Here is a 27,405-nt window from a genome sequence, read left to right as displayed (position 1 = left end):
GTGGCTGACATCTTTGAAAAATGCTGGCTGCCCTAGTATGTACTAGGATTACCCCCCTTTACAGCAGAGGAAATCCATGTAGAGAAAGAATTTCAGTGACTGGCTAAAACCAAGCGTGTGGGTCGTGGCATTGGGTAGGTTGGTGCTGGGCCCTGAAAGGCCTTGAATGCCCAGTGCAGGGTTTTGGTTTAAAGTAGGTAGGCAGTGGGGAACCCCCGAGGTTTCTGAAGCAGGAGGCCACATCAATAGATCAGTGTTTAAGGACAATCAGGCCGCAGAATGGAAAGAGGCGAGGAGACGTGGAAAAGGAAAGCACGAAAGCCATTAGGTGGCTGCGGCCACAGTCCTGCGGAGAGTGGATGCAAGCCCAAGCTGGGGCAGCGCTTGGGGGTTGAGGGAAGGGCTCGGCCATCGCTGCTCCCCAACATAAGGGCCTAGGGGTTGGGGGGCGGGGTCAGTGCCCGCCGCACCCTTCCAGGACCAGCGGAACTCCGTGCGCCCTTGGTTCCTCCAACAGGGGCCTCGAGGTCGCGTGCAGGGGCCTCGGCCAGCCCTTCCCCGCCGGCCCCTCGCGCTGGCTTTCACCGAGGGCTGCTTCGATCTCACTGCGCAGAATGAGTCCTCAGTGTTTGCTGAATGAATGAAGGGGTGGGAGACAAGACACAAAAGACAACATCCTAATAAACGAGGGAGAAAAAAGGCAACTAGACCCTAAACGTAAAAACTGCACAGAAACGCAGATGTGGGGCTCCTAACGGGAAAACCCCGCCGGAATGGGGAGCCAGGGGGTTTGTAAGTGGGCGGAGTAGGAAGACCAAAGCCGGGGCGGGGCTGGGTTCTGATTGGATGCAGTGCCTGTCAGTCGCGGCCGCTGGTCGGCGAGCCTATCTGCGGGCCGCAGTCACGGGATTAAGACGCCAGAAGCCTCGCGGGTTCGAATCTCTCCCTGCGAGATCTCGAGCACGTCCCTGCGTCTGCGGACTCAGTTTGCTCAGCTGCAAAGTGGGGGTGAGGGCGGCGCTTCCCGCCCGGCGAGGCGCAGCGGGTCCAGCCGAAGTCGGGGCTCGGTAAGTGAAGACCCATCACCTGGGACTTTCGGCCTGAGACCCGCGCCGGCAGAGGCCCCTGGCGGCGGCGACGTGTGTTTGGAGTAGCGTCTGCTCACATCCAACCCCCTACCCTCTTTATCTCCTCCTCCCAGGGCAGGCACTGTGTCCCAGGGCTCAGCCAGGGCCTGGAGGAAGGGTGGGCAAGGGCTGCAAACAGATTCCCTCTGAGGCTGTTGACTATGGGTGGACGGCGGAGTGCCGAGGACAGAAGAGCAGCCCCCGGCGGATGAGGTCCGCTGCCTCACCTGCGGACACCCTGGGTGCCAGCCAGGAAGCCCAGGCCCAGTGAGACAGGTCAGGGGGGAGTGGGACTCCCAGCAGCCAGCAACCAGAGAGAGAAGGCGGGGGGGGGGGGGGGCCGCATCTGGGTTGACAGAACGTGCCAGGAGCCATGGCAAGACCTTCATTGTCCCTATTTTACAGTTGGGAAAACAGAGGCTTAAAAATAATATCATGGCAAGTTAGTGCTTTGGGCCCAGGCTTGCCAGATTCTCAGGCTGAGCTCTTTACTCTTTATCCTACATCATGTGGCCTCTGGAGACAGTTTGAGGATGGAGAGATATCTACACATTAGCAAGGTGGACTCTGGCAGTGATATCTGGGTGCCAGAGAAAGGTGGGTGCCCTCACATGGTTCCTGGGCCCCAGGTACCTCTGCTTGGGCTCTTCTTGGATTGGTTCTGTGTTGCCCCAAAACCTCTGGGGTGCATTCCTCCTAGATTCACCAATCAGATCAGGGGAGGGGGTTTGGGAGCAAAGACAAAGTAGATTTCACTCTTGTGTGCTGGAGAGGCTGAGACAGCTGAGCATCCTTGGCCCAGGCAAGAGTCGTGGGAAGTCACTGGGAAGCGGGTACCCGGGAAGATGGGGTCAGTGGAGAGACCCTTGCAAAGCAAACACAAGGGAGGAAGGACCACAGGACGGACTGATGGTCCCCAGATTCCCTATTTTCTCCCTAGGGCCAGATTCGCTCTCAGATTCCAGGGCCCTCCCCTCTGAGGCTCAGCACTGCCCTGAATGAAGTTTCATATTCCCAAGAGTTCCCTGGGCTCTGGGCTAGACTTGGGGCTTCACGCTGTGATCTTCACCCACCTGGCACCCCTCCTGGTCACATCACGGCCCCTCAGCCATCCTGATTGGGGCAGGAAGCTCATCTGGTGCCAGCAGTGGGTACCAGAATTGGCCACACTGCTCTAAGACCATCAGCAGCCCCGCAGGGCCTCAACCTTGCCCATACCCTCTCCAGCTGGCTCAGCTCAAGGCCAAGCTCTTACAGCCCTTTGGACACTAGTTCGAACAGCCCCCTGTCCAGCGGGCTGGCCTACAGCCAGGCCAGATCCTGAAATATGCCCCCTTGACTCCCCCAACCCAGCATATCCAAAGCCCCTGTGACCAGCTTCTCCTAAAGCCTGCCCCCCCCATTTCTGTTGGATTTGACGTTCGCCCTGTGGCCCAGCCCCCCAGGACCCCCCCCCCCCCCACCAGCCTTGCCTGGGGACCCTGCCCAGGTTCCAGCTGGCTGGCAAGCCCAGCCAAGCATCACGGCTCCCGAGACATCCCTGAGTGACAGGAAACAACTCGCTCCTTCCAAGAGGCGAAGCTCTGACAAACACTCACTAGGAAATAATAAAGTGGCAAAATAATTCTGCATCGGACACACTTACCAGAGCAGAAAGCGTCTGTGGAGGAGACAACATCTTGTACCATCTATCTTCCTTAAATCCCCACGCTGTGACAAAGTGGAGGGCAAAATCATGATGAATGATCGGACACATTTAGCCAGTACCTGTGCTCTGTAACGAGCGTGGCCCGGGAAAAGGGGCTTTAATGAAGATCTGTGCCCCCGCCCCAAACTGGGCCTCGTCGGAAACAAGTCTTTATTACAAAATTGGCGCCTGGTTTTCATACCACGAAGGATGGAGGCGCGAGGTGTGACATGAATTAACGCCGGCACCTGCAGGGTCAGTCCAACCCTTGCTGGCGGTACAGAGACAAACGGGTTCGGCTCCCGCCACCACCCTGCGTCTGGTTGACAAGGTGCCAGTCGCCTTCCGATTGTGCGGGAACACGCCTAGGTTTTGTTCCTACCCGGCCCGCCATCATTTATTCTGCTGCCTCATTTGAATATGATGAATACTGTAGTCCTTTATTTGTTCACAACAACCAAATAATTGTAGATCCGTGGGCTTCGGGGCAATTAATCACATTTTTCCCTCCACCAATCCACCATAAACATGACATTGAACAATAAAGGACATTAACCTCTGCTTTGCACAAAACTTTGCTTATTTAAACACTGCAAGGTTATTTGTTTTCCTTCTTGCCAGGCCCCAGCCACGAGGAGAGGGTGATGAGGAGAGAAGGCGCACCCCATAACCAGCCAAGGCTCTCCGGCCCATCCTGGCCCCCTGCACGGGGCAAGGAGCAAGCAGGTGCGGCTACAGTTACGGGGGTGGACACCGCCAGGGCAGGGCCCGTGACCATGAGCATGTGTACATAGGCATGTGAGTGCACACATGTGTACCTGGATGTGGGTGTATTTGTGTGACTGGGTCCATATTACATGCGTGTTCAAACACATATATATTTTTCAAAGTTTGTTCTCAAAGCAGAGGCTCTGAGGACAAGACCTAAGACTGTATGCATGGTTATGTCTGTGTATAGGTGTGTATTGTGTGTATGTGTGTGCATAGGGGTGTGTGTGTGTGTGTGTGTGTGTGTAATCGTCCCTATATGTGCACCTGTGTGGCGATTTTAATATAGGGTCACATTTCTTCACATTTCTCCCATCAAGAGGTGGGGGTCTCTGTCCTCTGCCACCTGAATCTGGGAAGGCCTGTGACTGCTTCAACTACATGAACGTGGCAGAGGGGACATGGTGTGATTTCCAAGGCGAAGTCATACGAGGCCTTGCAGCGCCCACCTTGCCCCTAAGAACAGTCACTCTTGGAGTCCTGAGCTGCCATCTCAGAAACCACTGGCTCCTGGGCCCCCGTGCTAGAGAGGCCTCATAGAGAGACCTGGAGACCAGGAGGGAGAGAGATGGCCCAGGACACCAGCCATGGGGGTCATCTCAGGCCAGGCGCCAGACATGGGAGAAAAGGCGTCTCCAGCCTTTTGATTCTTTCCAGCTGAGGCTCTTGTCACGGCGGAGCAGTCACGAGCCACCCCCACAGAGGCCGGGAGCATGGTCAGCTGTCGTTGCTTCATGCCACCAAGTTTGGGGTAGTTTTCTAGGCGGCAGTAGGTGGCTGGAACAGCATGTGTTTTCTGTGTGTGCTTGATGCCCGTGTGAATGTGTGTGTGTATGCAAGTATGTGTACTGAATGTCTGCCTATGTATCCGGGGGTCTCAGAATATACGTGGTTCCCAGGTCAGGGCCTGAGAGTCTGAGCATGTGTGTTTGGCAGCGTGCACACGTGGGCGTGTGTTTGTGGGGACGGTGTGTGTGAGTATGTCCGCATGACGCGTTCATTCTCATTCAGCAGATATGGACCAAGCACCTGTCGTGCTACTCTCTCTTTGTCCTTCAGGGAACAAAATAAAGGTGGTATCTTCATGCAGCTTTCATTCTAACAGAGAGAGACAATAGATGATAGACCTAAACAGTTCTTGAAAATTATGTATTACATCACATGGGCCAGGGAAGGGGGGGGGTCAGCCAGTGTAAGGGCCCTACAGTGGGAATGCAGGGCCAAGTTCAAGGATGAGTAAAGAGGTGGAGTGAGTAAGAGAGAATTATAAGGGACTCTCTGTGAGTCAGGCGATGGGGGTCAGTTCACAGAATCCTTGGCTCTCTCCTAGGGACTTGGCTTTTATTTGTGGGTGAAATGTGGGGTCTTTTCAGGGTTCTGAGTGTGGTGTTTTCTAACCAGCTTTTTAAAAGGATCACAGTGGTGCTTTCAGAGTAGTCTCTGGGGCAAAGGCAGAGTAGGGAAGCCAGTTAGGAGCCTAGCCCAGGTAGTCCAGGGGTCCATGGTAAGGCTGGAGGTGGTGAGAAGTGGTTTATTATGGCTATTTGGGGAAAGTCCTGGAAACCAGATGTTCTGACGGATTGGGATGTATGGTTAGAGAGTGTAGTTGGGGATGGCTCCCGAGATTTCTGGCTTGAGAAACCAGAAAGAGAGAATCACCCTTAGCCAGGATGGGGAAGGTTCTGGGAATAGTGGGTTTGGGGTGGGGGTGGATTGGGGTATCTGTGTACCTGTGTGTCATCATATACATGTATGTATTATGTGAGTGTGTGTACATCTGTGCAAGTGTCTGTTTGTATATTTGGATGGTCTCTGGGTTCACAATGGTTTGTGTACTCTGATGTGTCTGTGGATAAGCATTTGTGTCTTTAAGAAGTGCTGAGTGGGTATTTGCACTGTGTGTGTGTGTCTGTATGAGTGTGTAGTGACTTTCTGGGTTTGCGGATTGGCTGGATATACACAGCCATGCAGGGACAGTGCTGGGGAGCCCCAACCCCCACCCCGCTGCCAGGCTTGTCTCGGGTGGGCGAGGTGGAGGTGGGGTTCACATAGACAGAGCTGTGTTGGAGAAGCTCCCAAAAGAGGACCCCAGAGCAGGGGGAGCCAGGCTTCCATGGAGCAGAAGTGCTGAAAGCCATTGGCCCCCCGTGGATGGGGCTGATGCCCTTTGCTCCAGGGGGTGCCCACCGGCCAACAGCAGGGGATTGGCCAAATGAATTGTACATTTCCAGAGGATGGAATATGGCGTGGCCTTCGAAAATGGCATCTTTAAGGAACAAAGATTTGGGAAAATTCTCCCCCAAATAATGATATGTGTAAAAGGCAGTTCTTCACAAATAAAAGAGAAGCCATTAGGTGCACACTCCGTCAGCAGGCAGCCCCGGACTTGCCTGGCCTGTGCTGTCTTCCTGCCTAAAGGGTTGAACGGAGGGGCTGCCCCTGCTCATCATGGAGGCCTCCCCTCTTGCCCGAAAAAGCATTGTTCCACTTTTCATTCACCACGGTGCGGACGGCAGCTACCCTCTTGGGTGTGGTATTGTGCCTGAAGCAGATTCATTCCTAGATCCTCAGATACCTAGGGTGCAGCCACTGATTTGGGGAACACATTCTTTTCTGTTCCGATCAGAAAAGATGGTCCAAAACAGGACAGCCGTAGTTGTTTGTAGTTTCGTCGTTTTGTCCCAAGGCTATCTTAACTCTCCCATCCTCTGCCATAAAATAGTCCGAGTTGATCTGGACTGCTTCCACATTATACAAAAGATCCCATTAGGTCAATGTATAATAAGAGATCATCACATCAGTGACTTTGTACTGATATGGACGGACAAGACAAATGTGGCTCGTCTGCTGCAGGTTTTAGAAAGACACGTGCTCACTGGGGGAGGGGCGTGTATGTATTTACAGTTTATGTAAGTTGTATGTATTGTGTAATACTGTTTTTAAGATCTATCCATGTCACTATGTGTCCTTACGATCCTTTGCTTCATAATAACAGTGAGGGCCCACCCAGAGGACCGCTGTCCCTCCCACAAACCTGCAGCAAGCATCCTTGTAGATTTCTCATTGTGTACATATGTTAGAATTCCCGTGGATCCTGGAGTGTGTGTGTGCTTAATTTGCATAAGTACTATGGGACGACTCTCCAAAGAGGCTTTACCAATTTACACTCCCATTGGCCATGTGTGAGGGATCCGATCTTCCTCATTTCTGCCATTAATTGGTATTACCCAGCTTTCTAGTTTTTGCCAGTCTAAAGGTGTAAAGTGCTATCTTGTTTTAATTTGCATTTCTTTGACCGCTAATGAGTTTGAGCATCACTTCATGTGCTTATTAGCTTTGGGGGTTTCTTTTTCTGTAAATTGCCTGTCATATCATTTGCCCATTTTTCTATTGGACTTGATGCCCTCTTAGTATTGCTTTACAGAGTTCCTTGTATATTCTAGATGTTAATCCCTTGTCAGTTTTAGGCTTTGAAAAAAAATCTCAATCCTATCATCTGACTCTTAATTGGCCCATGTTATTTTTTTTATTAAACACTACTTCTTAATTTTGATGTAATCAAATCCAGCAAATTTGTGCATGATGGTTTGTGCTTTTCAAGGGTTGATAAGTAAGCCTCCTTGCTTTTCCCTGAGCCCAGAGAGATCCTCCCCCATTTGGTTCTGTTAGCCCTATGATTTTTAGCTTCCACATTTAGATCTTTAGTTTACTTAAAGCACGCCCTCCCCTCATGCATGAGGATGAACAGGGATTTGGTTATAATTTGCTTAGTAGAGAGAGCCATTTTTCACTAGTCTAAAATCATCCATCCTCTTCCTATCTCCTTTACCTCTGTTAAGTTCGCACGCTTATGTAGGTAGGTCTTGGGGTTCTCTGTGTTTTTGCATTGATGTGTTTTCTGTTCTTGTGCCAGCTCTGCAGGAGGCTTTTTTAAAGTACTGTTTGGTAGGGAAAGTCATCCCCTCTTTGCTGTTTTGTTTTGTTTTGTTTTGGAAAGTTGACTTTGTTCTGCATGTATCTTCCATTAGTCCACATAATTTTCAGTGTAGATTTACCAAGTTTCCTTTTCAAAGAACATACACATATACTTCCACTTATACATAGAATTGTACTTATGAAAGGGATTGCAGAGAATTTCTTCATTAGTCTGGGGAGAGTTGACTTGGTTTTAATATTAAGTCATTCTCTCCAAAGTTTATCAGTTGATTCAAGTTTTAAAGTTCAGTTCATGGAGGTCCTTTTAAATTCTTGGTTTAATTCTCTGATAAGTAATTTTTGTTGCAATTGTGATGTGATTTTTTAATTGTACTTTGTTCTATTTATGATTTCTTTTATTACATACTGTATTTATTACATCTTGGTATTTCATTTTCTTATTACATTTTCTAGTTGGCTGTCGCTGGTGTAGGAAAATATTGATTTTTGTAAGTGAATCTCATGTCTGAGCAATTTTAGCTGAATTTTCTTGTTCTAATAATTGGTCTGTTAATTCTGTTGGTGCCTATCTAGATAAGTTAGTCATATCTATAAATAATGACAGTTTTAGGTCTTCCCTTCCAAACTTTACAATCTTATTTCCTTATAGTGTTAATTAGAATTTCTAATACTTTGTTAAACAGTGTGAGATATTATTAGGGCCATCTTGTTTTTGTCTGGGATATGAAGATATATATGCCTAAAATTTTTCTGTTGTGTATATTACTTTTTTGGGGATGTAGAGAGTTTATCAAATTAAATAAATTTTTTGCCACTTCAAGTTTTGAGCAATTTTTTTAATCATAAAAATGTTCTGATTCTTATAAAATGACCAATTTAGATTATCATACATTATTTCTTTCCCTCTGTTAACTTTGAATTAAATGGAAGAGTTTTCTGATGCTGAACTATCCATGAATTCCTTGAATATTATGTATTATTTCTAATACATTTTTAATGTATTTTTAATACTTTGGATTCAGGTAGTGATTTAATTTTATTTATTTATTTATTTATTTATTTATTTATTGAGAGAGTGAGTGAGAGTGGTGTGGGGGAAGGACAGAGGGAGAAAAAGAATCTTAAGTAGGTTCCAGGCCCAACACAGAGCCAGATGCCAGGCTCAATCTCACAACCCTGAGCCGAAATCAAAGAGTTGGACGCTTAACTGACAGAGCCACCCAGGCGCCCCCAGTTAGCAATGTTTTGTTTAGGATTTTTGCATCTGCTTGTAAGTAATATAGGCCTACAGTTTTCCTTTTTGCCTAGTTCCTATCTGGTTTTAGAAGCAGGATTATATTAGCCCCAGTGGATTAGCTGGGCAGAGTTTGCTATTTCTCTGTTTTCTGGAACAACTTGAATAAAATGGAAAATAACTGTCCCTTAGAAGTTTCGTGGGATTCACATGCAGCACCTGTATAAAACCATCTGCACTCTCTCAAAAAACCATCTGGGCCTTGGATTATTGTGGGGTGAGGTGGGGTGGAGAAAGAGATACCTGATGACCAGTTTTATTTTTCTTAGTATTTATTTGTTCGAGTCTATTTACATATCTATTCAAGCTCGTTGTCTCTTGCACAAATTTCAGCATTTTATATTTTCTTATATGTTCAAGTATCTCATATAGGTTATTGAATTTGTTAGAACAGAGTCACAATACTTTTTTTAAAAAAAGATTTTATTTATTTATTTGACGGACAGAGATCACAAGTAGGCAGAGAGACAGGCAGACAGAGGAGGAAGCAGGGTCCCTGCTGAGCAGAGGGCCTGATGTGGGGCTCGATCCCAGGACCCTGGGATCATGACCTGAACCGAAGGCAGGGGCTTAACCCACTGAGCCACCCAGGTGCCCCACTCTTTTATTCTTATTAGGTAGATAGCACTATCTTGCTATTTAATGTTGTTTTTTTTTTTTCAAGAAAAATGTTTGCTTTGGTTCATCCCTGCTTTTTTTCTTCACTCTTTCATTGATGAGTATCTTTATATTAATTCTTTCCATATTCAGTTTGTGCTGTTTTGTCCCTTTCCATTTTCCTGTTTCTTGATACTGATGCCATAAAGTCCCATTAACTGTTTCTTAGCTGTGTCCATAGTTTTGACAAGTACGTTTTTATTAGCATCTGTTTCTAAATACTTCTTTGATCTCTTAAGTACCATAGTAAAGTCTAGGAGCCCTAGAGCCTGTCTGCCTGGATTTGAATCCTTGCTGAGCTATTCACTAGCTGTTTGACCTTGGGCATGTCACTTAAGCCCTATGTTCCTCACTTTTTTCACTTCTATAACTGGCAGTCAACATTGAAATGAATATCAGCTCATGTAAAGACCACCACAGAACATGGCTGCATAAAGCAAGTGCTATGTAAATGTTAGCTATTACAGTTTCCAAGCATATCGGATACCTTAACTCTCTTTTAATTGCTTTGAAGTGTTAATTTCTAGTGAGATAGTAATCTTAGGGGAAGATTCCCTGTGTCCTCTGGAAAGGCAGAAGGGAGAGACTGTGAGCCCATATGAATTTGGAGACCTTGATTTATTAGAGTCACCAGTCTTTGTGACTATGACATTCTTTCCTGGAGGCTTCCATGCTAGGTGTGAGTGAGGAGAATGGGTTGGTTCCAGGAGAGACAGCTGCAATGTAGATGAAAAGGAAGGACAAATGGGCCAGAATGTCAGGGGCATAGACATGAAAATGTTCAAGAGATGATTCCTGAAAGGCAGCGTAGATTAAATGTGGGGCTTGATAAATGTGGGGCTTGAGGGAGAAGAAGGGTCAAGTATGACTTCAGGGTTTCTACAACTAGATAGAAGTGTTGGTTCCCGAGCTGGGGAAACTGGAGAAGGAGTAATCTGGGAGGTGAAGTGCAGAACTGGGATTCAGTTCTGGATATGTGATGCTGGGTTTGGTTTGAGCAGGCCCTGGAGTGTGGCTGTGGGGCAGGAGAGCAAGGGAGGAGAGGAGAAAAGGGGGCAGGTCCACTTTGAATGAATATTACCACGAAGGCAAAGAGAGCAGTGGGAAGGGGTGTGATGAGCAGGAGCTGGACATGAATTCTGTCTTAGAAATACCACTGGCTCGGGTATAGAGAAAGGTTGTAGGAAGAAAACAGAGGAGGGAGACAAGTTGGAAGGGATCTGGCTTACTGGACACTACACGTCACCCAGAGATGGATTCATGAGTGTGTAACCTGTACACAGGGCTCTGCTTCATGCTCTGCTTTTGCTGTTTTGAGATTCTGTTAATAATTTTATCTCTGTTTTGTGAGTCAAGTCCAATGAGCAGGGGATCACATATATGGGCAGAGGAGAAATACACAATATACATCTGCCAGTTCCTTGCTGCCGCATTTGAGTACAGCATTTGTGATGCCCTGTGAGCACAGAATTCAAGTGGACCCACAGTGCATGGATCTTGCGTGTTCATAACTATTTGGTAGCCTTTACATTTGAAGAAAAGCTTGCTTGGATATAAAATCTGTGTCCCTTTGTCTCCCTTAAATATTTATAAAATATTGCTCCATTTTGAAAACATAAAATGTTACTGTATCAAATCTTGATGCTATCCTTTTATTTTGCATAGAAGTCACTTGGACTTTTTAGGTGGGTGCCTAAAGGTTTTTATTTCATCCTTAAGGAACAATAATATCACTAAGCTAACTGTCAGTATTGACCATTCTAGATAATTTTCATGGGACTGTGTGTGTGTGTGCGCGCGCGCGCATGCTTTAAATTTTTAGATTCAAATCTAATTCTGGTCCAAAATATATATTTTTAATTCAGTTTCTAAGTGAGTACTTTCTCTGTTAATTGTTTAGGCTTTATTCTTTAGAGCCTTCAATTATACATATGTTGGATCTCCTTTGCCTGACTTCTAGACCACTTTCTCTCAGATCCCTTTTATCTCTTTCTTTGTTTCTGTTTGATTTTCTTCACTAGTCTATTTTATGTCCTCTGTCTCCTTAACTGTACCTGTCTCAGTGTTTATTCTCCCTTGTAGTCCTTCCAATTTATTCTTCCTGTATCTCTCTCTTTTAAAGTAGGGTTCATGTCCAATGTGGAGCCCAACACAGGACTCAATCTTACAACCCTGAGATCATGACCTGAGTTAAGATCAGGAGTTGGACACTTAATCAACTAAACCATCCAAGGGCCCCTTTGTTCCTTCTAATTTAATCCTCATTTCAGAATTGTGATTTTCTTGTCTTTGTTCTCCAGTTGCACCAGATTTTTGATAATCTCCCTGTTGTCTGGCCATCCTGTATCTGAGCTCTTCTATTTCTGGCCCATGCTGCTCTTTCAGAGCTAATCCCAAGTTCTTAATTGCTCTCAATCCATTTAACTTTATATCCACATGTCTTCTCTTTGTCTACAAGAGAGTATTTCATTTATTTCTGTCTTTTTTCCCCCTGTAAAAGCCTCTGTTTGGAGTTATATTTCTCTTTTGTTTCTTAAATGAAAAAAAATGTCATTTCCTAGATTCATAGGAGAAGATTTCTGTAGAATGGAGCACAGATGGGCCATGTGGCTTTCCCTACATTTTTAGTTGTTACCATGAAAGGCTTACATAGCAGTCTGTCTGTGTAACTGGTTTTCATTTTGTTTTGTTTTGTTTTTTCATTTCTCAGAATGAAGCCTTTGTCAGAAAGGCTTTCTGCCTCTATTGCTGAGTTTCCTAGAGCTCTGTCTGTGGGTCTTGCTCTTTAAGATAATTCTCTAATCTAATCTGCTTGTCCAGAGCCCACTAAGGGTGAGGTATTCTTCCTTGGGGTATGCAAATGTTCTAGAGATTTGGGGGCCCTGGGTCCATCAATAGTCTGATATATATGTATCAGATATATATACATGTATACACAAACACACATGAAATCAGCCATATAAAAAGATGAATATACAAAGATGAGACATTTATAATGTCAAATTCTACAACTCATAATGAAAACAGTTACACATATCTATGTATCTAGCACCACGGAGATGCAAGAAGAAACAGAGACAAATTGGTAATAAGAAGCTTTAATTCACTTCTCTGAGTTCATGACATATACATAAAAAGTAATAATATAAAACACCTAAAAATGTAACTATTGAGATAAGTCTGATATGTAATTACACTGACTAACCATTAAAAACAGTGATTGTGCATTACTTTCAGGTGCTTCTGTTGACTCACGAAGTGGGCTGTGTGTTAATTCAAAAAGAAAACAAAGGTAGGAATAGTGAGATAACATTCTCTGATCAGAATGCAGCAAAACTAAAAATTACAATATGCACATGCAAATTTTCTTCTGCCTATGAAATTTAGGCAGAACTTGCAAACAATTCTTAGGTCTAGAAGAAATCAAATCTCAAACTTCGAAGTGTTCAGAAAATAGGGATAGTGAAAATCCTATCTGTCAGGTCTATGAGAGGTAAAACAGTGCCCAGAGGAATATTGATAGCTTTTGAATATGTATATTAGTGATAAAGAAAGAATGAACAAAAGTGCATCATGTTTAGCTCAAGAAATTAAAAAGTTAAACCTTAAAAAGTCAGGAGGAAGAAATCAAAAAGAAAAAAGGGGACATCAAGGAATTAGAAAAGAGGGGAAAAAATAGCGTTGCTAAATCCAGGTCCTAGTCCTTTGGGAAAAAACCAAGAATGTATCTGTGGTTTGATAACTGAGAGAAAATAAAACTACACAGAACAATCATGACAGTTGGGAAGTAAATACAAATAGAATATTGTAAGACATACTTTGTTCAACTTAATGCAAATAAGCTTGGAAACTAGAAGAAATGATATTTTTCTTAGAAAAAACATGAGTGGTCAAAATTGACTCCAGAGGAGAAAGAAATAATAAACCCACAACTTTCCATAAAAGAAACAGAAAATGCCACCAAAGATTTACACACCTTCTTGGAAAAATAAGCTGTCCCAGAGAGTTTTCCAGGGGAATTCTACCAATTTTTTTAAGTGCCGGATAATTCCAACGCCATTTAAAGTGTCCTGGGGCCTGAAATTTTTTTTGAATGTCCAGATGTTTTGCGAAGCACCAGAGACACACAGATGCCCATACGTATCACATATGCATACATTTGTGAATATTGATACAAAAGTCCAAATTAAAATAATAGCAAACAAAATACAACCATGCTTAAAAACAAAACAAAACTAATATGCTATGACCAAGTGTTTAATACAGCATACCAGAATGGTTCAATATTGTAAGTTCTAATAGAATTAGTTAAAATTGGTGAAAATCAATATTGTAAAACATCTATTTGTGCAATGAAGCAAGAACAGTAAAGTTAATGGCAGAATGTAGGGAGTAGACAACACGCTTGTTCAGTGCAACATTCTCGCAAATTTGGTGTAGGTTTGAAAAATTTCATAATAAAATGTTGGTAAAATATCTGTTAATAGAATTTATCATATTAATAGGTCTAAGGAGAAAGATCACGAGATCATCTCCATAAACACTGAAAGGCATTTGACAAAGTTCAATTCTATTCTTGATTATAAAGCATTTAATAAAATAGGAAGAGATAGCTACTTGTTTAACATAAAATAGATTCATCTCAACCCATAAGCCAGCATTTTGCTTAATGGGGAAAACACTAAAAGCATTCCCATTAAAGTCAGGGTAAAACAGAAATGTCCAATATAATAATATTTATATATATGTAAATATTATATATAATATAATAATATAGGATTATTATTTAGCATTGTTGTGTCAGAAATAACCAGTGTAATTAAAGAAAGATATTAGAGGTATGAAAATAAGAAACTGAGATATTAAATTATCTTTATTTGCAGATGATATGGCGGGATGATGTGATTGTATAGCTATAACCCAAGAGACTCAGTTGAAAAACTTATAAAATAAGATAGTTCAATAATATTGTTGGGTACAAAATTAAAAGAAGAATCAAGAGCATTTATATACCACTTTCTTGATACTTAAAATATTGAGTATTTTATCATAATGAGAAATATGTGATATATATGTGACTAAAACTTTGAAATACAGAGGCTCACAAATGATGACTTTAAACATGGAAAGTTATCTCATGTTCTTGGGTAGGAAGACTCAAAGATGACTGTTCTTTTAAAATTAATTTACAGTGTAATGGGTTCCCACTAAAATGCCAACAGTATTACTTAATGAAACCAGCTGATTCTAAAATTCACATAAAAATGAACAAAATAGGAAGCCAATTTTTTAAATGTCAAGAAATTAGGGAGAAATAGGGCACCAGATATTGGAACAGTGTAGGAAGGTTACTTATTTGTATAGACAGATCCACTGATAGAAGTTTATAAGTTCCATACAGATAGAAGTTCAGAATTTTCCCAAATATGCACTGTAGCTTAGTGTATGATAGAGGTGGCATTTCAGATCAGTGGGAGGAAGACTGATAATTCAGAAATATGTCTTGAGATAACTGCATAGTCATCTGGGGGGAAAAGCAGGATCTCTGGTTTGTGCCTTACACAATAATTTCAGGTAGATCAGAGGTTTAAACAGAAAGCAAAACCCTAAACCATAGGAGAATGTTTTTCATAATCTGGGCAGAATTGATCTTGGAATGGCAAACGCCTTTCTAGAAGCCATAAAATGATTGATAAATTCAACTACATTTTTTAAAAAATCTGTAAGACAAAAATCATCAGAAGCTAAATTCTTAGAAACTACAGATTGGAGGAAATGATTTGGAACTCACCACAAAGAGTCAGGTTCTCCAACATATGAAGCATTCCTAAAAAAAGGGAAAGAATAGAGAGGCAGCCCCATAGAGGAAAAATGTGCACAGGCTCTAAAACACACATTCTCAATATATGTCCTATGGTCCTCAAGAGGGCAAAAAATTGTTTCTTGGGGAGCAGAGTATCTCAGCTATTACAATGGTTTGTGACCATCCAGAGCTCATCTCTGAGGAATTAGTCTTATTCCTTAGTATTTAATTCCTGTTGATAGGAAGAAATGAAATTAAATTTTTAATTTAACAAACTCATTAATTGTAATAATCTAAACTATAAGAAAATAATTGTAGTAATTAATGAAAGCAAAATTTTCAACCTTTCAGGGTTGATACTGAGAAAGTGTTGAGAAATACAAATCTAAAAAAATGGTTGACAGAAAACATACAGATGGCTGTTGATCATACAAAAGTAATGCTCCTATAAAAGCTTTATGGAAATATCCACGGCAGCATTATTCATAGTAGCCAAATGGTGGGAACAGCCCAAGTGCCCATCAACTGATGAATGAATAAAGAAAATGTGATAGATCCAGGCAGTGGAATGTTACTGGGCTCTAAGTAAGAAAGTGTTGTCACCTGCTCCTTCTTGGATGAATTTGGACAGCACCATGATAAGTGAAAGAAGCCAGTCACAATAGAGCACACATTGTGTGATTTTATTTATATGAAATGTCTAGAAAAGGCAAATCTGCAGAGAAAGTGGTTGGTTGCTTAGGGTTGGGGGTGATGGGGTATTTGGAAGAGTGGTTGCAAAGGGACCAGTTGAAATGTTCTAGAATTGATTGTGGTGGTGGTCACACAACTCCGAATATACTAAAAGGCACCAAAGTGTACACATTGTGGGTGAATTGTTTGATAATGTGAATTACATCCAATAAAGTGGTTACCAAAAAAATAACCAGTAGTAGTAGCTCTTGGATTTCTTTGGAATGGACTACTTTAGTATCTCTCAAAAGCTGTGAATACTCTCCAGAAGGATTTGTACATGCATTTAATTCAGTGAGTTTAGGGACCCCCAGATTCCCTAGGAGGCCATGTGGTTGAGCCCAAGAACTTCTGCAAAATATTTAGAACATTTCTGGAACATGTTCCATTTCTGGAACATTTCTCACTTACTCTTGTACGTTTGTCATTCACATCTTCCTTTATGTCAAGTTGTGTGGTTCTCTTCATGTATCTGTACTTCTTTTTTTACTATTTAATAATTTGTGTTGCTCTCTTGAATTGTATTTTTATTCCAATATTACTTCAAATTTTTATTGCTGCCGCATGTATTTTACTAATGGCCGCCTTCCCAAATGCTCGTTTTTTGACATTTTGCCCTTCCATCTTATTTAATTTTGAAAATGCAACTATCATTATTGTTTCTGAATATAAAAGTCATATATGTTCATCATTTTAAAATTCAAACCATTTAAAAGATTAGAAAGTGAAAGTATATCGATTATTCTGCCCCTAGAGATAGCCACTGTTTCTTATTAGTTGTAAGTATTTTTCAGTTAATTAGCTGGGGCTTCCCAGATAGAAAAATTGTATCATCTTTAATTAATGTGTGACAAGGATAATGTTTGGAGGATATTAAGCCAATGCATTTTCTTTAAAAAAGAATCTTAATTATGAAATATCTTTTTTTTTTTTTTTTTTTTTTTTGTAAAGATTTTATTTATTTAATTATGAAATATCTTAAACCTACAGAAAGGTCCAGAAAAGGATGTAACGTATTCATTTTACCATTGTCAGAGTTTGGGAGTCCTCCTATCCAATCTCTTCCTTCTCCTTCTCCCCCCAAGGATACCACCCATCCACATATGTTCACGACATAAACATATATCCACAAACAATACACAGAAGTATTCTGTGTGTTCTTCAGTGTACATGAACCGTAGCATACCATCTATAACTTTTTAAAAGATTTTGCAATTTACTCAGGTTGATACACATAGGTGAGTTTTCATTTTATCTGCTTACTAGTATTCCATTGTATGCCTTTTTTGCCTGTTTCCCTTCCAAGGTGCAGTTGTTTCCATTTTTAAACAATAACATATAGCACTGGATAAACATTCATATCCATGCCTTCTTAGGTACACCAGGGAAGATTTATCTAGGTTAGATATTTGGTTGTGGAAATGGCACTTTCCACCATACTAGGTCCAGTATTATCAAAAGCTCTCCAGTGTGATCATACCAGTATACTTTCCCACCAGCAGCATGTTCTGTAAAAGTGCTTGTTTCCTTGCACCCTCCATCATTAGGTACCATCTGATTTTTAAATTTTGCCAGTGGATGGATACGAAACCTATCTTGTCGCTTTAGTTGGTTTTCTTGATTACCTGTGAGGTTGCAGAGCTTTTCATTTATTTATTTACTATTGAGGTTTTCTCTTCAGAGTCCCTGTACATAGCCTTAGTCCCCTTCCCCCCCTCATTGATTTGTAGAAGTTCATTATATATTGTGGACACTAATATTTTGTTGCAGATAACTTCTCCCAGCCTATGCTCTGTTTTCACTTTGTTTATAGTATCATTTATTGTGTGCAAATACTTTATTTTTATGTACTCAAGTTTATTCATGTTTGACTTTATGGTTTGAACTTTTTCTGTCTTGCTTAAGAAATCCTTTCCACTCTGGTTCATATACACATGTTCCTGTATTTACTTCTAAAAGTTTCAAGATAGTTTCAATTTATAATTTGTCTTTAATACACCTGGAATTAATTTTTTATATGATGTATAATTTGTATATGAAATTATTAGGAATTTTACTTTGTCTTTTCCTCATATGGACAGTAGTAATTCCAGCATTATTTTCCCATTTTTGAACTCTTACTTGAAAAAATTTCAAACATATACAGAAAACAGGATAATAAACCTCATATCCTTAATCATCCATGAATGCTCATTTCATTGCCAATCTTGTTTCATCCATAGCACCAATCATTCCCTCTCACGAATTATTTTAAAGCAAAGTCAGACATCATATAATTTCATCTGTAAATATTTCAGCATGAATCTTTAAAAGATCAGGTCTCTTTTGAGCCATAATAACATTATTATGTCTAAAAAACATTAATTCCTTAATACCAATAAACAGATTTCTACAAACCATAATTTTCTTTTTGCAATTGGTTTGAGTCAGAATCCAAATAAATTCCATATGTTGCAGTTGATTGAATTTTCTTAAGTCTATTTCAATACATGGATATCTCCTTCCTCTTCCCCCCCCACACCTTGAAATTTATTTGTTGAAGAAACTAGACTGTTGGTTCTGTACAGACTCCCACATTCTAAGTTTTCTTAAGTGTATATTTGTGGTGGTACCATTCAACATGTTCCTCTGTCTCGATGTTTCCTATAAACAGTTAGTTTAGAGACCTGGTGACATTCAGGTATGACATTTGGCAAGAATACTTCGTCCAAGATTCTGTGCATTTCCGTTAGGTATATAATGTCTAATGTCACATATTTGGGATATTAACAACCATTGATGTGCCTAGATCCATTGCTTCATCAGATCTTGGAAAATGGCAATATTCTAATTCCATCATTCCATTATCCTGTATTTTGGCATCATTTATTGAACAGTCCATTCTTTTGTCACTCATTTGTGCTGGTTCCATATACATGTGGCTCAGTTTCCAGGCTCTCTCTACTGTTCTTTTGACCTATTTGTCTGTCTTGGCACTAATGCCATGTTACTTTAGTTACTCTAGCTTCATAGTAAGTCTTCATATCCGGCAGAAGAATACATCGCAGATTACACACACACTGGGAAAAAAAGCTCTTTTTGACCCTTTATAATTCCATAAATACTTTGGGATCTACTTATCAAGTTCCATGGAGAATTCCCTTGATGTTTTGGAATGACATTGTGTCAAATCTGTCCTTCAGTTTAGACACAATTGCCATCTTTGTGATACCAAGTCTTTGCATCCACTAACATGAATTAGTTATCCCTGCATTCAGCCCCTTTATGCCCTTCAGGGAAGTTTGATGATTTTCAAAGTTCTTACGCATCTTCCGGATGTTGTCATGGCGAATGGTGTCTTCTTTTTGAATTACACTTTTTAACTGTTCCTACTGGATAGGAATGCAGTCAATTTTTATATATATATGATTTGTATTTAGCAGGCTTGAGGAACTCTATTCTTCTGATAGTGTGTTGGTAGATTTTCCTGGAATTTTTTCAAACATACGCAATGATTTTTAAATCTGGGAATAATGACAGTTCTGTCATTTCTAATCCATATATCTTTCGTCTTTGGTCTCCTCAATTATATTTGTCTAATATTGAATACAGGTGGTGATGGTCTTTTTTTGCTTCTTTCTGAATTTCACAGAAATGCTTTTCACTCTTCAGTACTATCATGTATGTTGAAACTTTTTTTTTTTACCTTATTTTTTTCCAGCTTTATTTAGATATGATTGACATATATATCATGCAAGTTTAAGTTGTACCATGTGATGAATTACGGTATGTATATATTACAAAATGATTATCATAAGGTTAGTTAGTACCTCCTCACCTCACCTCACATAATTACCAGTTTTGTTGTGATGGTGGTGGTCATTGTGAGAATGGTTAAGATTTATGCTCTTAGCAACTTATATATGTACAATACAATTATTCAGTCACCATGCTGTACCTGCCCCAGAACTTACTCATCTTATAGCTGGAAGTTTATGCCCTTTGACCAGTACATACCCTTTATGAAAACCAGATAAGCTCCTTTCTATTTCCTAGGTAACTTTTCATAAATAAGTATTCAATTTTATCACGTGCTTTTCCCCACATATGTTGAGATGATAATGGTTTTGTTTGTTTGTTTGCTTGCTTGTTTTAGTATTACTGGGCTATGGGGCTTCTGGTTGGCTCAGTCAGTGGAGCATGCAACACTTGGTCTTGGAGTCATAGGTTTGAGCCCCACATTGGGTATAGAGATTACTTTAAAAAGTAAATAAAATTTAAAAATATGTATATATTACTGGGCTAATTACATTAATATTTTAAGTTCTAAACTATCTATGCTTTCCTCAAATAATCTCTGCTTGTTATAATGTCTTGCTCTATTTTTCACTCATTGCTCAATTTGTTTAATATTTAGATTTTTATGTCTATGTTCCCATGTCTTACAACAGGCAGTCCTTGTAGCTTCCTTGTCTGTTTTGGTATTAATGTTGTCCCTTCTTCATAAAATGTGTTAAGGAGCTTTCCCATTTTTTCCCCCATTCACTAAAACATGTTGTAAAGAATAAGGATTTTCTATTCCTTGAAGTTTTGGTAAGTCACCTATAGAATCATCAGTGCTGGATGATTTTGTTTTGTTTTGCTTTTGTGGATGAATTCTAAAATATGGATACCATTTTATTAGTGATTAAAACTCCATTCAGGTTGTTTCTTCTTTCTTGTATCGCTTTTATAAATTACACTTATCTATGAAATTGTTCACATTTTTAATTCATTGTTACAAACTTTTTGCAGTGTCCTCCTACGATTTATTATGTCTGAAGTTCTGTCCCCCTGCTGTTCATTCTTAATATTGTTTATTTGTGCCTGCTCTCTCTTTTTTCTTGATAAATCATGGTAGAGGTTCGTATATTTTATTAGTCTTTGCAAAGAACTGATTGAGGGACTTAAAAAATCTTCTCTACTATTAATTTTTTTAAAGATTTATTTATTTATTAGAGAGAAAGACCACACAGAGGGAGAGGCAGAAGGAGAAGCAGAGAAACAGGCTCCCCACAGAGCAGGGAGTCCGATGTGGGGCTCGATCTCAGGACCCTGGAATCAAGGTCTGATCTGAAGGTAGATGCTTAACCGACTGAGCCACTCAGGTGTTCCTCCTGTCTCCTGTTAATTTAATTGATAGATAATTGATCTCTGTTTTCTTTGTTCTCATTTTTATCATTGTCCATTGAGTTTACTTAGTTACTTTTTTGCTAACTACTAGATTGGATGCTTAACGTGGTGATTTTCCATCTTTTTGAAGCACTTTCTTCTTTCAGTATTGCTTTCCATATTTTTAAAATATAGTACTTTTATTTTTGTTAAATTTTCTAAATGGGGTGTGTTAGCCATTTAGCCATCTATTTGTAATTTATTTTTAATTTTATTTGTTGTCAGAGTATATGATCTGCATGTCTTGGAGTTTTCAAAGACTAGTCTGGTCTAGCTTTTGGTTATTTTTATAACTGTTCCATAGATGCTTGAAAAGATTAATTTAGGGGCTCCTGGGTGGCTCAATGGGTTAAGCCTCTGCCTTCAACTCAGATTATGATCTCGGGGTCCTGGGATTGAGTCCCGCATCTGGCTCTCTGCTCAGCAGGGAGCCTGCTTCCCCCTCTCTGCCTACGTGTGATCTCTGTCAAATAAATAAATAAATAAAATATTTTTTAAAAAAGATTGATTTATCTCTAAATTTTAAGTACAGGGTTCTAAACAGATTTACACATTCAGGCTCGTTAACTGTATTGTTCAAGTTTTCCTTATCTTTACTAATTTTATTTTTCATCTGCTTGACATGTAATGAGGGAGAGTTCATTAAACATCTCCCTTTGTGATTGTGGATGTGTCTGCTTTTCCTTATAATTCCAGCCATGTTTGGCTGTATAAAATTTTGAGGTTGTTGTTAGGTGCATACAAATTTAAGATTCTTAAATGTTTTTGGTTTTTGGGGGGGGCAGGGAGAGAGAGGGAGAGAGAGAATTTTAAGCAGGCTCCATACGCAGCATAAGCCCAACATGTGGCTTGCTATCACGACCCTGAGATCATAACTCAAGCCAAAATCAAGAGTCGGAGACTTAACCGACTGAGCCACCCAGGTGCCCCAAGATTCTTACATCTTTTCCCTTAATTGTTTTGTATCATTATGTAACATCACTGTTTATCTCTACTTTTGCCTCAAAATCTATTTTGCCGGATGTTAATATAGCTACACCACTTTCTAAGTTATTTTTTAATTAAATTTCTCTGATTTAACATTTTCTGTTCTTTTATATTCAGTCTTCCTGAGACGTAATCTTACACTGCTTATAGCTGTTCGCTTTTTTCTTCCCCAGTCTAAGCATCTTTGTCTTTGAATTGGCAGAGTTGGTCCACTTATATTTATTTTTAGTACTAACTTGTATTCCGACCATCTTGTGCTGTTTCCTATGCTTTCTACTTATTCTCTCCCTCCTCCTATTTTCTGCCTTGTCGGTGATGGATCAGATTCCTTTATTCCTTCCCTTCCTTTGTTCTCCTCCAGTGGTTTGGAAGTTCTAGCATCTATTTCTCCGCTTTCAGATGATAAGCTTAAATTCTTATAACTCATGCTTGAATTACCAAAGTCCAGGTTAGTCGGTATTCACTCCCTTCTCCTAACCTGTCCAGGGATCGGATGACCACTCCCTCCCACACTATGCATGTTATTTTGTCTAGAAATATAATTCTGCATTGTTTTAAGACTTATCCAAATTAATTATCTATTTAATGTCTGGTCTCTCACCTCAGGGCTAGTGAACTTTAGTTTGCACATCTACAGCTCTGGTTTTTAAAAACATCCCTCTTGATTTCTCATATCTGAACATTTTCATTTATGTGTATTTGTGTGTGTGTGTGTGTGTGTGTGTGTGTGTATGAGACAGAAAGAGAGATTGAAACTATTTTCAATAGTTTTGAAAATTTTGTGGCATATTTTATATAGGATTTCTAGGAAGATTCTAGATGAGAGCAGAAAGGGGCACCGCATTATTTCACTTTGCCATATTGAGTGGCGTTCCGATTTTTTGGCATTTATGTATATGCACTTAGAGAAAATAGTTTTGCTGTGGATTTTTTTTTAACATATAGAGTATCCTATTGTATATGCTCTTCTGTATCTTTCTTTTTCTGTCAGTAATAGCATCTTTCCTGTCAGTATCTATGCATCAAACTGATTTTCACCGTTGCAGTTTATTGCATAGTATGGATTTAATATAGTTTATTCAACCACATTTTGCTTGGACGCTAAGATTATTTCCAGATTTTGCTATTAAAGGGAATGTTGCAGTCAAAATCACGTACTAGCTGCCTTAGGAATGCATGCCAGGGTTTCTGTAAGAAGCAAAGTTGTGGTGTTATATAGAATATTCATTTTTTCATTTTGATGCTGCCTAAATGCCCTTCAAAGTGGGAATGCCATTCTATGTACATTTTCATATACATTTTATATTCCTCTCATACTGTATAAATCTTTTACCCCCATCCTGTCAACACTTGTTATACTTGATCTTGAAAAAAATTTGCTGAACTCGTGGTTGTAAATCGTTCCTTTATTTTACTTTGCATTTCGTCCCGATTACTAGTAAAATGAAACATCTTTTATATATGATTACTGCCCATTTGCATTTCCTTTTCTGTGAATTGCCTGTTCATAGTCTTTGTCCATTTCCTATTCTAGTTTGTCTTTTTCTTAATGATTTGCAAGACTCATGGCTTATAGAGTAGTCAACTTTTACTAAATGTTGCATTTATGGCTTTTGGGTTTCGTGCATTATTTAAGAAGCTTCCCAGGTTGATCATATAATCTCCTATATTTCTCCTCACACAATTGTTTTGTGTTTTGCTTTAGGACTTTTATCCCTTGGAAAATTTTCCTTATGGATAGTGTGAGGTAAGGATTTACTTTTATTTTTTCATATGTCAAGGGGTATATAACTTCCTCGCCTATTTGATATGGCATCTTATTTAGATTAATAAATCAATGGATAGGATATATGTGAACTCGACTCAGTTCTCTTACCTGTTGATTTCTCCTGTACCAATGTCACACCATTTTAATTTCTCACCATTTTAATTTGCAAAGTTATGAATCTTATAGATGAACACAAATGTTATGTTTAATGTTTATTCAGTAAATGTGTGTGCATTTGCTCTTCCATATTAATTTTAGAATCAGCTTGTAAAATTCCACGAAAAGTTCTCTGGAGTTGCAGTCAATATTATATTGACTTTAAAGATTATTTGAGGAAGAGTTTCTTTTGTATTCCAAATGCTTTGATCTTTTGATTTGCTCAAACTTTCCTCCTCAACTTCTTATTTTATTGCATTTAGGTTTGAAAATATAGCCTTCTTCCTATAATAAATATTTCTTGAGCGCTGACATTATGTCAGCCACAGTGTTAGGCACTGAGAATCAGTGGTGACAAGACTTATGTTCTCTGCCCTCACGTGGCTTACATTTCCTTTGCAGGCTAGGAAAGTGTTTCATTTTTTTTAAAAATGCTAGGTGCAGTGTTTAAGATTATGTATTCTATGTCTGTACATTATAGATTTTGAAATGTATCTAGTAAATAACCTTATTAATGAAGTTATTCATAGCTTCCGTATTTTTATTTCTTTTTGCTACTTGATTTGACAAAGCAATGCAATAATATTAAGGTATCCTATTAAGATTGTGATTTTGCTAAATTCATCTTGGTATTCCTAATAGCTTTTGCTTTGTAGATTGCTTTTTTTAAAATGCTACCGTTTATTAGGTTTTTTAATAAAGAAAATGTTAAAAAATATCCCATAATCTCACAATCCAGATAATCCTCACTGAGTCCCCAAACACACACATACACACACACACACACACACACACACACACTTGCACCCATGATTTAGGAAGTGTATATTGCACAGAAAACAAAAATTCAAGTTTCCTGCTTCGCTACCCCTCCTGGGGAAGGCAGCCACTGTCGACAACTTGGCAGATTTTGCTCGAGATCACCTTCTTTCTCTCCAGCATTGTTCCACAGAGCCTCGTGTTTCTGGAATGCCAGTGATGAACAGAGAACTCTCTCTAATGATATAGCCATGTGTCTTGGAGTAGGTGTTTTTGGGGCTGCGCCAGTGCATCTTGCTTTGGAACCGCTTAGGCCTTCCAGAGCAGTGCTTCTGAGACATTTATGTGCACACAGATCCCTGGAGACATTGATCAAAAGCAGATTCTGATTCAGTGGGTCTAGGATAAGATCCGAGATTCTGTGTTTCTAACAAGCTCTCAGGCAATAGCCCGGGCTGCTGGTTCATCAGCCAGGCTTTGAATAGCAAGGTCCTGTCCTGAAACTTGTCTGCCCTTTGGCATCCCCTGGGGAGTTCTATAAACTCTGAGTGCCTGAGTGCCACCCCCAGAAATTCTGATTTAATTGCGAAGGGTCGTAGCTTACACAGGGCAGATTAAAAACTCTTCAGGTAATTCCAGTGTGCAGCAAAGTGTGAGAACCACTGTTCTAAAGAAGCCTGCGTCCTCATCCCCGTACTTCGCTTTTGCTGTAAAACCGCTCTCGGCAGATGCCTGCGCTGAAGCTTCAATCGAAACTCACTGTGACCTGTTTTCCTGGAGTCCTGGCAAGGACCAAGATCCCCAAGGGGGCAGACTTGCTTTGTTCCGTGCCTCAAGGAGATTTTCTCAGCAGTTTCTTGTCCTCCTGTGTTTCACCTTTTGGGAAGGCACTGTCTTAGGAGGTCCCCCAGAGTGAGAGGGAATGAATGGTCTGGCCATTCAGAAAGCATCCACTGAACAAACAAATATTGCCCAGTGCTGCTTCCTAAATGGGATAATCTTGCCCCGGAGATCTAACCTCGGCCCGCCTCCATCTCTCATTGTCCTGCTCGGTCCCCATTTCGTTTGTCCTCCCTTAACAGTGCCTTTCCTTAGAAAATGCGGTTCTCAACGTGGGGTCCCTGGGCAGCGGCCTGAGTGTCACCTGGGAATGGGTTAGAAAGTCAGAATTCTCAGGCTCCTCCCCGGTGTTACTGATCAGAAACTTGGGGCTGGAGCCCAGAAATCAGTGTTTTATCAGACCCTTCAGGGGATTCTTATGCCTACTCAAGTTTGAGAACGCTTGCCCAAGATGCCGACTGATTTATTTGATCTGGGGTGGTGCTCAAGCATCACTGTGTTGAAAAGGTTCCCCAGGTGATTCTCATGTGCAGCGGGAGCTACGAACCACTGCCTTAGAGAGTTCTAATGCCTTAGATTTATCAGCCCATTCTCCTAGGGGCCAAGTAATAACTTGATCTCCAGTTATAACGGTTCCATCACCTTGAAACTCCCTTTGTAACGCTTCCGCTATTTTGTGCCACTCTTCTTCCTCTTTCCTCTCAAATTTGTCCAGATTTTCTGTAACTCCTTGGTTTAGATGCCCTGGGGTCTTAAGTCGAGAGTTCCCAGTTGCTCCCAGTGATACGATACACTGTGTGTACGTGTGTGTTTGTGTGCACATGTGCGTGCCTGTGTGCACCTGTGTGTGCATATGCACATATATGTGTGCATATCTGTGTGTGCTTGTGTGTATGTGTGCGTGTACATGCACATGCATTTGTGTGTTTATACATGTGTGTGCGCATGTGTGTGTGTGAAAGGAGCCGTTTCACACGGGCTCTCTGGGTGTGGTTCCCTTGGGGAGACTCATTCTGCTCTTTGGCACATTTCCTCGCGCACCGTTTCTGGCGTAGTGACAGCTAAGATGGGGCCCCTTCTCTAATTCTCCATCTAACTTTTCCTTTCTGTTAGTCTCTTCTGCTTCAAGGTCCCATTTGACATTTCATAGCCATCCAATCTGCTCCAAAGTTCTCAGTGTTTCTCTTCCGCCACTCAGTGGGGCTGTTTTTAATTGTTTTCTTTTTTCCCCTGCTCCCGCTCCTATAGTCTGAAGTATACTTTTTTGTGTAAACCTCAACTTTCTGGACGACTTAATTCTTAGAGGCAGAATCCTCCACGGACATCATTTCTTAACCTCTCTGTAGTTTGTGGGTTTACAGTCATTTTATTGAGGTATTTCTCTATGAACCTAAGAAGACAGCACATCTCTTTGTAACAGATTCCCTCTTCCTTTTTATTGGTACATTAATAAAATATGCTGTTCTCCTGAGCGTAGATTCTGAGTTTGGATCTCTAAAATCCAAGGCTATGATTATTCCAGAGCCAACTTTAGACCATGTGGTAGGGAGTGTGACCCATACAGCCTATGGGCAAGTCATATAAATGCAGAGTTTCCCTTGGCCCTGAATGTACCACAAGACAACATAGAAGGGCCTGGAATGGTGACTGCCTACCTGTGCTGTCTACCTGACTCTCATACTAAGAGTATACAGGTGGAGG

The 27,405-nt window shown here is 40.7% G+C and overlaps 1 long non-coding RNA gene across 1 annotated transcript in view; it reads left to right on the top strand.

Moving 5' to 3' along the window:
* The first annotated feature begins 922 nt into the window (after positions 1–922).
* LOC132025008 (uncharacterized) overlaps positions 923–27,405 on the top strand; it is a 33,876-nt gene continuing 7,393 nt past the window's right edge. The window contains exons 1-3 of the long non-coding RNA XR_009406383.1: positions 923–1,067; positions 3,436–3,540; positions 23,887–23,928. This is a non-coding gene — a long non-coding RNA (uncharacterized LOC132025008). The remainder of the gene's footprint in view (positions 1,068–3,435; positions 3,541–23,886; positions 23,929–27,405) is intronic.

Source organism: Mustela nigripes, chromosome 9 (assembly GCF_022355385.1).
Source record: "Mustela nigripes isolate SB6536 chromosome 9, MUSNIG.SB6536, whole genome shotgun sequence".
Taxonomy (NCBI): Eukaryota; Metazoa; Chordata; class Mammalia; order Carnivora; family Mustelidae; genus Mustela; species Mustela nigripes.
The sequence above is the reverse complement of the archived record's forward strand: the minus strand, read 5'-3'. Positions and strand labels throughout refer to the sequence as shown.